This window comes from Pseudorca crassidens, chromosome 3, assembly GCF_039906515.1.
Source record: "Pseudorca crassidens isolate mPseCra1 chromosome 3, mPseCra1.hap1, whole genome shotgun sequence".
Classification (NCBI taxonomy): Eukaryota; Metazoa; Chordata; class Mammalia; order Artiodactyla; family Delphinidae; genus Pseudorca; species Pseudorca crassidens.
Genome location: NC_090298.1, coordinates 37232614 through 37243973, shown reverse-complemented (window position 1 = coordinate 37243973; position 11360 = coordinate 37232614). Strand labels below are relative to the sequence as shown.

The 11360-nt window shown below is 37.6% G+C and overlaps 1 pseudogene; it reads left to right on the top strand.

Moving 5' to 3' along the window:
* Window positions 1–6129: 6129 nt before the first annotated feature.
* Window positions 6130–6463, top strand: LOC137220669 (elongin-B pseudogene; annotated as a pseudogene).
* The last annotated feature ends 4897 nt before the right edge of the window (window positions 6464–11360 follow it).

The window sequence follows — 11360 nt, the reverse complement described above, 5'->3', positions numbered from 1 at the left end:
GTTTGCTAGTATTTTCTTGAGGATTTTTGCATCTATATTCGTCAGTGATATTGGCCTGTAGTTTTAGTTCTTTGTGACATCCTTGTCTGGTTTTGGTATCAGGGTGATGGTGGCCTCGTAGAATGAGTTTGGGAGTGTTCCTCCCTCTGCTATGTTTTGGAAGAGTTTGAGAAGGATAGGTGTTAGCTCTTCTCTAAATGTTTGATAGAATTCGTCTGTGAGGCCATCTGATCCTGGGCTTTTGTTTGTTGGAAGATTTTTAATCAGAGTTTCAATTTCAGTGCTTGTGATTGGTCTGTCTATATTTTCTATTTCTTCCTGATTCAGTCTTGGCAGGTTGTGCATTTCTAAGAATTTGTCCATTTCTTCCAGGTTGTCCATTTTATTGGCATAGAGTTGCTTGTAGTAATCTCTCATGATCTTTTGTATTTCTGCAGTGTCAGCTGTTACTTCTCCTTTTTTGTTTCTAATTCTATTGAGTTGAGTCTTCTCCCTTTTTTTCTTGATGAGTCTGGCTAATGGTTTATCAATTTTGTTTATCTTCTCAAAGAACCAGCTTTTCGTTTTATAGATTTTTGTTATTGTTTCCTTCATTTCTTTTTCATTTATTTCTGATCTGATTTTTATAATTTCTTTCTTTCTGCTAACTTTGAGGTCTTTTTGTTTTTCTTTCTCTAATTGTTTTAGGTGCAAGGTTAGATTATTTATTCGAGATGTTTCCTGTTTCTTAAGATAGGACTGTATTGCTATAAACTTCCCTCTTAGAACTGCTTTTGATGGATCCCATAGATTTTGGGTCGTCGTGTCTCCATTGTCATTTGTTTCTAGGTATTTTTTGATTTCCTCTTTGACTTCTTCAGTGATCACTTCGTTATTAAGTAGTGTATTGTTTAGCCTTCATGTGTTTGTATTTTTTACAGATCTTTTCATGTAATTGATATCTAGTCTCATAGCGTTGTGGTCGGAAAAGATACTTGATACAATTTCAATTTTCTTAAATTTACCAAGGCTTGATTTGTGACCCAAGATATGATCTATCCTGGAGAATATTCCATGAGCACTTGAGAAAAATGTGTATTCTGTTGTTTTTGGATGGAATGTCCTATAAATATCAATTAAGTCCTTCTTGTTTAATGTATCATTTAAAGCTTGTGTTTTCTTATTTATTTTCATTTTGGATGATCTGTCCATGGGTGAAAGTGGGGTGTTAAAGTCCCCTACTATGATTGTGTTACTGTCGATTTCCCCTTTTATGGCTGTTAGTATTTGCCTTATGTATTGAGGTGCTCCTATGTTGGGTGCATAAATATTTACAATTGTTATATCTTCTTATTGGATCGATCCCTTGATCATTATGTAGTGTCCTTCTTTGTCTCTTCTAGTAGTTTTTATTTTAAAGCCTATTTTGTCTGAAATGAGAATTGCTACTCCAGCTTTCTTTTGGTTTCCATTTGCATGAAATATCTTTTTCCATCCCCTCCCTTTCAGTCTGTATGTGTCTCTAGGTCTGAAGTGGGTCTCTTATAGACAGCAAATATATGGGTCTTGTTTTTGTATCCATTCAGCCAATCTGTGTCTTTTGGTGGGAGCATTTAGTCCATTTACATTTAAGGTAATTATCGATATGTATGTTCCTATTCCCATTTTCTTAATTGTTTTGGGTTCGTTATTGTAGGTCTTTTCCTTCTCTTGTGTTTCTTGCCTAGAGAAGTTCCTTTAGCATTTGTTGTAAAGCTGGTTTGGTGGCGCTGAACTCTCCTAGCTTTTGCTTGTCTGTAAAGTTTTTAATTTCTCCATCAAATCTGAATGAGATCCTTGCTGCATAGAGTAATCTTGGTTGCAGCTTTTTCTCCTTCACCACTTTAAATATGTCCTGTCAGTCCCTTCTGGCTTGCAGAGTTTCTGCTGCAAGATCAGCTGTTAACCTTATGGGGATTCCCTTGTGTGTTATTTGTTGTTTTTCCCTTGCTGTTTTTAATATGTTTTCTTTGTATTTAATTTTTGACAATTTGATTAATATGTGTCTTGCTGTATTTCTCTTTGGACTTATCCTGTATGGGACTCTCTGTGCTTCTTGGACTTGATTAACTATTTCCTTTCCCATATTAGGGAAGTTTTCAACTATAATCTCTTCAAATATTTTCTCAGTCCCTTTCTTTTTCTCTTCTTCTTCTGGAACCCCTATAATTCGAATGTTGGTGTGTTTAATGTTGTCCCAGAGGTCTCTGAGACTGTCCTCAGTTCTTTTCATTCTTTTTTCTTTATTCTGCTCTGAAGTACTTATTTCCACTATTTTATCTTCCACATCACTTATCCGTTCTTCTGCCTCAGTTATTCTGCTATTGATTCCATCTAGAGTATTTTTAATTTCATTTATTGCATTGTTCATCGTTGTTTGTTTCATCTTTAGTTCTTCTAGGTCCTTGTTAAATGTTTCTTGCATTTTGTCTATTCTATTTACAAGATTTTGGATCATCTTTACTATCATTATTCTGACTTCTTTTTCAGGTAGACTGCCTATTTCCTCTTCATTTGTTAGGTCTGGTGGGTTTTTATCTTGCTCCTTCATCTGCTGTGTGTTTTTTTGTCTTCTCATTTTGTTTATCTTACTGTGTTTGGTGTCTCCTTTTTGCAGGCTGCAGGTTCGTAGTTCCCATTGTTTTTGGTGTCTGTCCCCAGTGGCTAAGGTTGGTTCAGTGGGTTGTGTAGGCTTCCTGGTGGGGGACTAGTGCCTGTGTTCTGGTGGATGAGGCTGGATCTTGTCTTTCTGGTGGGTAGGTCCACGTCTGATGGTGTGTTTTGGGGTGTCTGTGGACTTATTATGATTTTAGGCAGCCTCTCTGCTAATGGGTGATGTTGTATTCCTGTCTTGCTAGTTGTTTGGCATAGGATGTCCAGCACTGTAGCTTGCTGGTCGTTGAGTGAAGCTGGGTGCTGGTGTTGAGATGGAGATCTCTGGCATATATTCACTGTTTGATATTACGTGGAGCTGGGAGGTCTCTTGTGGACCAGTGTCCTGAAGTTGGCTCTCCCCCCTCATAGGCACAGCACTGAATCCTGGCTGCAGCAACAAGAGCCTTTCATCCACACAGCTCAGAATAAAAGGGAGAAAAAGTAAAAGAAAGAATTAGTCAAAGTAGAAAGAAAGAAAGAAAGAAAGAAAGAAGGGAGGGAGGGAGGGAGGGAGGGAGGAAGGAAGGAAGGAGGGAAGGAAGGAAAAAAGAAAGAAAATAAAGTAAAATAAAGTAAAATATAATAAAGTTATTAAAATAAAAAAATAATTATTAAGAGAAAAAAAAGAAAAAACAATTTAAAAAAAAAAAGAAAAACGGACGGATAGAACCCTAGGACAAATGGTGGAAGCAAAGCTATACAGATAAAATCTCACACAGAAGCATACCCATACACACTCACAAAAAGAGGAAAAGGGGAAAAAATCATACATGTTGCTCTCAAAGTCCATCTCCTTAATTTGGGATGATTTGTTGTCTATTCATGTATTCCACAGATGCAGGTACGTCAAGTTGATTGTGGAGCTTTAATCCGCTGCTTCTGAGGCTGCTGGGAGAGATTTCCCTTTCTCTTCTTTGTTCGCACAGCTCCCAGGGGCTCAGCTTTGGATTTGGCCCCACCTCTGCGTGTAGGTCACCAGAGGGCGTCTGTTCTTCGCTCAGACAGGACGGGGTTAAAGGAGCCGCTGATTCAGGGGCTCTGGCTCACTCAGGCCTGGGGGACGGAGGGGCACGGAGTGCGGGGCAAGCCTGCGGCGGCAAAGGACGGCGGGACATTGCACCAGCCTGAGGCGCACCGTGCGTTCTCCCGAGGGAGTTGTCCCTGGATCCCGGGACCCTGGCAGTGGCGGGCTGTACAGGCTCCCCAGAAGGGGGGTGTGGATAGTGACCTGTGCTTGCACACAGGCTTCTTGGTGGCGGCAGCAGCAGCCTTAGCGTCTCATGCCTGTCTCTGGGGTCCGCGCTTTTAGCCGCGGCTCACGCCCGTCTCTGGAGCTCCTTTAAGCAGCGCTCTTAATCCCCTCACCTCCCGCACCAGGAAACAAAGAGGGAAGAAAAAGTCTCTTGCCTCTTCGGCAGGTCCAGACTTTTCCCCGGACTCCCTCCCGACTAGCTGTGGCGCACTAACCCCCTGCAGGCTGTGTTCACTCCGCCAACCCCAGTCCTCTCCCGGCGCTCCGACCGAAGCCCCAGCCTCAGCTCCCAGCCCCACCCGCCCCGGCGTGTGAGCAGACAAGCCTCTCGGGCTGGTGAGTGCTGGTTGCCCCTGATCCTCTGTGTGGGAATCGCTCCGCTTTGCCTTCTGCACCCTGTTGCTGCGCTCCGAAGCTTTCCCCCTCCGCCACCCGCAGTCTCCGCCCGTGAAGGGGCTTCTAGCGTGTGGAAACCTTTCCTCCTTCACAGCTCCCTCCCACTGGTGCAGGTCCCGTCCCTATCCTTTTGTCTCTGTTTATTCTTTTTTCTTTTCCCTACCCAGGTACGTGGGGAGTTTCTTGCCTTTTGGGAGGTCTGAGGTCTTCTGCCAGCGTTCAGTAGGTGTTCTGTAGGAGTTGTTCCATGTGTAGATGTATTTCTGGTGTATCTGTGAAGAGAAAGGTGACCTCTGTGTCTTACTCTTCCGCCATCTTCCCGGAAGCCTCCCAAAAGCTGAGAATTATTAACACTGCCTCTGTAAGCAGAAATGCTCAAGGAAATGCTGGGATCCATGGTGTGCCTTTTCCTAACTTCGCCATTTTAGACATGACAGCTCAACTCTAGCTGAACATAGCCAGACAACTCCCAAGGATAAAACTAAAACCTTAAGTTGCCAGCAAATTGTTTTCCAAAAGAATAATTATTAGGACAACAAAATCATGTAAATATGAAATGGAAAGCCATGACAGGTCATCTAATCTCTCCTGTGAGAATTCTCTTAAATGTTGGCCTCAGTGCTCTTCAGGGTGAATTTTAAGTACAACCAGTGATGTAAATCCCCCCTTTAACCTTGTGAGGCTGTTGTGCAAACCGAAAGTTTCCATTGCTTCTGCTTGGGTAAAATATTTTAAAATTTGCCTTTTCCTCAATGTGTATTTTACTCTAGCTCTCTTGTGCCTCTATCTTTCTAGGTTTTATAAATAAAAATAAGTGGTGATATAATCTTAGAGCAGTAATTTTCATTCAACTAAGGGTTCAGTTACAAGCAGCAAATGTACTCTTTTCATTTAAAGTAAACCTAATGGTGACAATAATTTTTTTTCTATTCTAAGTTTAATGCGCTTTTATTTCATTCTATTGATGTTTAAAAATTGGAAGGGGTAAAAAAGTCAGAATTTATCACTTCAGTAGGTTAAATCTTAGGAAAATCTTCAAGTTCATTTGCTGTGATGCTAAAAATTTAATGGAATATTGTTTAATTAAATGAGCTGTCTGCTGGAGGTGGGAAATTTGGAGATTATATAGAATGTTATGAAACTTATTTTTGTTTATTTGTTTAACATTTTAATCTTATTTTTCCTTGAGACTCTTGCCAGTATTGGTCTCAATACATTACCCTTTCATGTAATTAAACCTATCTTTGGTTCAATGGGTAAGACAATATTGGCTTTTTAAATGCAACATTTCCCAAACATTAGTCTTCTGTGTACCAATTGCCTGAATTTTGGCATATTTTATACTACTGTACAATCTTTCACTGAATATTTTTCTTTTTTTCCTCTTTTTTTTTTTTTTTTCTTCACGGTACGCGGGCCTCTCACTGTTGTGGCCTCTCCCGCTGCGGAGCACAGGCTCCGGACGAGCAGGCTCAGTGGCTATGGCTCACGGGCCCAGCCGCTCCACGGCATGTGGGATCTTCCCAGACCAGGGCATGAACCCGTGTTCCATGCATCAGCAGGCGGACTCTCAACCACTGCGCCACCAGGGAAGCCCTGAATATTTTTCTTGAAATAACGTACTTGTTTGAATTCAAATGTATTTTAAGTAATATTTATGTCATTTAATCCCCTTTTCCCCTAATATAGGTAAATGCATACAATTTAAAACTTTATTGCATAACTTCTAAAATTATCTCGTAGCCCACAGTTCGGAAAACTGTTCTGTCGTATTTCACTATAAATCTCGGGGAGAGGCTTCCGCTGCCATGGAGGTGTTCCTCATGATCCGTTGCCACAAGACCACCATCTTCCCGGATGTCAAGGAGCAGAGCAAAGTGATCGAGCTCAAGTGGCTGCTGGAAGAGTAGCAGCTGTACAAGGACGACCAACTTCTGGACGACGGGAGGACATTGGGTGAGTGTAGCTTCACCAGCCGGAGAGCAAGGCCTCAGGCCGCAGCCACTGTGGAGCTAGCCTTCCAGGCAGATGAAGCATTTGAAGCCCTGTGCATTGAGCCTTTCTCCAGCCCACCTGAGCTGCCTGCTCTGTGTGATGAAGCTGCAGGACTCAAGAAGCAGCGCCAATCAACAAGCTGTGTAGTTGGAGAACCTTCCCCCACTCCTGTTCCCCCCACCTCCCTCCAATAAAAGCGATTTGGGTGTTAAAATATATATATATATATATATATATATATATATATATATATATATATATATATATATATATAATTTCCTTCTTCTTTCATAAAAGAATCTAACTTTCAGTGTTATTTTCTGATAGTCTCCTAGCAGTTTTAAAAATTTGTATTGTGAATTTTTAAAAAAAACTAAAAAATAATCTGCATTGTGTATATTATGTTTTAAATATGTTATGGTGTTCTCCTATTACTATAAAAATCCATTTAATTTAAACAAGTATAGAGAAATCACAGGCATTATTTATAAAAATTAAAAGATTAGTTTTTTTCTTTGATACTTTTCTAATAGAGATGCTACTGAACTTACTTTACTAAGGGGGTAAGACATAGTTAATAACACGTAAAATATTTAAAATATTCTGTTCTATTGATACTAGTTATTGCCTGAATATTATGCACTCCTACTTTTTTATATAACATTTTCAGAAGTCAACCTAAGTCAAACATAAATTCTAAATTAGATATTGATTCATATGAACTCATATTTTGATCTGATTGTTTACTTTGGGTACTATATTGGGTACCTCTGAAAACACTTCTACTTCGAAATTATTGAGGAAAAATAGTCTTTAGCAACAAATAAATAGAGATTTACAAAACTTTGACCATTATGAAAACCTGCTGCAGTTATCCTCAGCTGGATTCATTGCCATTTATTATTTTTGTTTATGATCTTTCAGCCAGTTCCCAATCCATGTGACTCTGTTCTCATCCAAAACAATTATAATTATTTGCAACTAAAAGTTAATGATCCACTGTTTCAAATGCTTCACTGAAGCCCAAATACATGACATCAGTTCCATCCTCTTCATCCAATTAGTTTTGCAACTCTATCAAACAGGCCTATCATCATGGTCTGGCATGATTTGTTCATTATGGACCATGGTGCTTAAGGTTCAAAATTCCATGTCTTCTAACTGCTTACAGATTTTCCTTCAATATTTTCTTCCTTACTTCACTCCATATTGATCTATTGCTTGGTTGTGTGTAAACGTTTGTTTTACTCGGACATGTTTACAAAGAAGAAAAACTGAAGGAAAGTAACGTGTAGAATCACTTTAATTGCTCTTTGCAAACTACATAGCATTTAAGTGAGGTGCTTTGGGAGCTTTGGTCTTTTTTATATTTCCTTAATTTTACATAAAATCCTTTTCATGAGAATTACTAAGGAGTTCTGCATTATTAATTTGTGGGTATTTGCATTTTCAAAAGACTATGAAACTAGGCTAATTAGAGAAGAGTGTTTTGGCTCAGAGGGTTCACACAATAAAGCAATAGGTTCCGTCATGACTTAAATAGAAAATGAGCTAATTGTAGGGTAGAGTGGAGTAAAGAAGAGCTAAGAATGTCTATATGAGGGATAAGATTAATTCATAATTTATAATATATAATTACAAATGTTTGAATTTTTATAAATATTTGAATGGCTGTAATATAAAACTAGTTGTAAAAGTAAAAACAACTTTAAGATTTCTTGGTACACCAACAGCCCATTCATGACAATTATGGGTAAAATCTGCAATAAGCAATAGTTTAATGACATCAATTAACAATTGTATTGGCTCCAATTTCTATGATAGTTAAATTGCTTCATTATACGTGAATAATCCTCGAAAAGATTTGTTCCTTTAATGTAGAAAAGTTTGTTCCTTTAATGTTCTTCCTAAAAAGCTGTTGACATTTGCTGATTGTATAGCAAATGTCTTTTTCTTTAAAAAAAAAAAAAAAAATTCACAATATAGCAACTGTTTTAACCTTCAAAATTACTAAAGTCTGAGAAATTGGAGATTTCCATATTACATTTCCTTTCTGTTCAGGGTAATTAAAAAAGATGTTTACGAAAAGTTATAATTTTTTTTTTTTTTTTTTTTTTTTTTTTTTTGCGGTACAGGGGCCTCTCACTGTTGTGGCCTCTCCCATTGCGGAGCACAGGCTCCAGACGCGCAGGCTCAGCGGCCATGGCTCACGGGCCCAGCCGCTCCGCGGCATGTGGGATCTTCCCGGACCGGGGCACGAACCCGTGTCCCCTGCATCGGCAGGTGGACTCTCAACCACTGCGCCACCAGGGAAGTCCCCAGCTCTTATTTTTTAAGTCTGATTAATATCTGATCAAATTCTAGGCTAGGGCTCGGCCACTAAAGGGCTTGGCAGTTTGAAATTTAAGCGGGCATGTAAAATGGTCCTCTTGATTGCTCACGGGGGCAGGAGCTGTGTGTTCACAGACAATCAAAGAAAAGGGAAAACATTTCATTTTTTTCCAATCAAATTGCTAATTTCTGGAAAATTTTGTGAAATTATAAATGAGAAACTGTAATAAACTTTTGTGAATTTAAGCACACATGATTTAAAGGCTAACTTGCCTGTGATATTGGAATAATGTAGAAGAAATTTAAAATAATGTTTTTAATAGAAAAATTATTTGTAACACTTTCTATTTGAAGGGTTGGATCCCCTTCAAATTTGCTTACTGATGATATGTTTGTTTATTCCTTCAAGATTTAAATAAGAAACACATACCAAATCTCAGAATTTTAATCCTTATTTTCAATGTTCAATGATGAAAATTCTTTTTACTTGTTAAAGGATCTTCTAATTATTCTGATAAAGACACTTAATGATTAAGTATTTCCCACTGAAAGTATGAGTTTTTTATGTTGTAGTCACATGAATGAGCACATCATATTAGCTACACGACAATACAATAAAAAAAATGACAATGACAATCACTTGGGTAACACATTAGATCCTAATGCAGGTAAAATGGCCCTTCCCTGCCTTGTTCACCTCAATTTCATATACCTAGAAGCACTCAATCAATGTATCAATGTTTGTTCACTGAATACATTAAACTCAGAAAGTTTAAAATTTTACACTTTTTCCACTTAGAAGAAAATCTACATTTGCATTTAAATAATAGAAACTCTAGATTCACAGAAATAAAACACTCGCTGAATTAAGATATAAGTATGATTTAAATTCACTAGAAAAAATTTTAAATGGTTCCATATGGAAACTAAAAAGGCTAATATTAAAATAATGTTCTATCTCTTCTACTTCAAAGCACTTTTTATTATTTTAATTTAAATATTTATTTATATATAATTTATCTCAGGAAATATCCTCTGTTGGTTCAGTGATGACAGGGGAAATATCTAATTTGTTCTGTACAGAGTCCTTGGTTTCTAGAATAATACTTGATTTGAGACATAGAAAACCCTTAGTAAGTGTTTGCTGAATAAATTCGTGCAACAGCCAGCTTTCAAGCAGAGAAGCAGAAACAGGAGATCTGTTTTAAGAGATTTGTTGCAAGGAATTGGCTTATGCAGTTGTGGGGACTGGCTGGGCACCTCCAAAATCCACGGGGCAGGCTATCGGGAAAGGCAGGCTGGAACTTTTGGTCAGGGTCAAGTACTACTGTCCATAGGCAGAATTTCTTTTTCATCAGGGAAGCGTCAGCTCTGCTCTTCAGGCATTTCAACTGATTGAATCAGACCCACTCAGGTTATGTAGGATAATTTCTCTTACCTAAATGCAACTAACTGATTATGGATCTTAATCACATCTAGAAAATACCTTCATAGAAACATCTAGGTTAGTTTTTGGTTGAATAAAGGGGGACTGTAACCTAGCCAAGCTGACACAGCAAGAAGTCTTGCATAATTGGAATAGGCATTACCTTTTTTGGTAGTAGATAATCCATCCCTGAGAGTTAAAAAAAAAAAAAAAAAGTAGATTGTTCATCTTACAGGTACTATTTATTTGGCACTTATCACATGGTCTTAAGTTCATTTGATATTAAGCTTTTCATGTATATTGTCATTTGCAATAATTTTAAGAATCCCGCTTTTTGTCCTCATTCTACAGAGGAGAAAATTGAGGTTAAAAAATGATTTAAAAATTTTCAAAGTTAACCAGCTGGTGAGGGTTGAACACTAAAATATACTACTGCCAAAGCCCTAACTCTTAAAAAGTATTATCTGAGTATGGCGTTATTAAACAAAAATATGGTATATAGAGAAAGGGAAAAAAATGTTCAAGTGCGTCATTTTAGTAAAGAATTTCAATCTCACTGCAATATATTTGTTCCTACCTCCTGCTCTCCATTGATGTGTTCATTTATGTCACTCCTCAACATTTCTGAGAAAGTGCTGAAAGGGAATATAGGATGCTTGAGATACTGATTATAAAGATATTTATTATCATTTGTGTCTTATTACAACAGATATTTGGAAAGCCACTAAAATGCTTTTTGAGACAACGACAACAGTAGGAAAAACAAACTTTTCTTATGTGCAAAGCTTATGCTAAAATTATTATTGATTTTTATCTAACTTTATTCAATGTCTGGGTCTAGTTTTTAGAAATGTTCATAACTGAAAAGTAGGAACAAGATTTTAGCATGTAATAAATTATTTCTCCATGCCAATTTTTTATTCTACTTTCTCTGATTCTACTTTACTGCTTAGTTTTCTCATGTACGTAGCTAAACCCCTAACTACCATATGTACAAATCTTAAATATAGTCTGGTCTTCTAAATCATATAGAAATAATCAAAAGAGAGCAAAATGAATTTACCAATATGTAATCAAATGGGATTCTTATTTATTACAAATTTTAGTAAGTATTATCCAGCCTAAATTTACAAGAGTTGGGGCTTTGATAGTGAATTTGATTTGTGAAATTCATAATGAATCTCAACCTGTTCGTTATTTTGCAAACCTAAAATTTATAATATCTTAAGAAATAAAGTTAGTAATCCATTTTAGCTTTTTCATGACAAAAACAAGCCCCTTTTTATG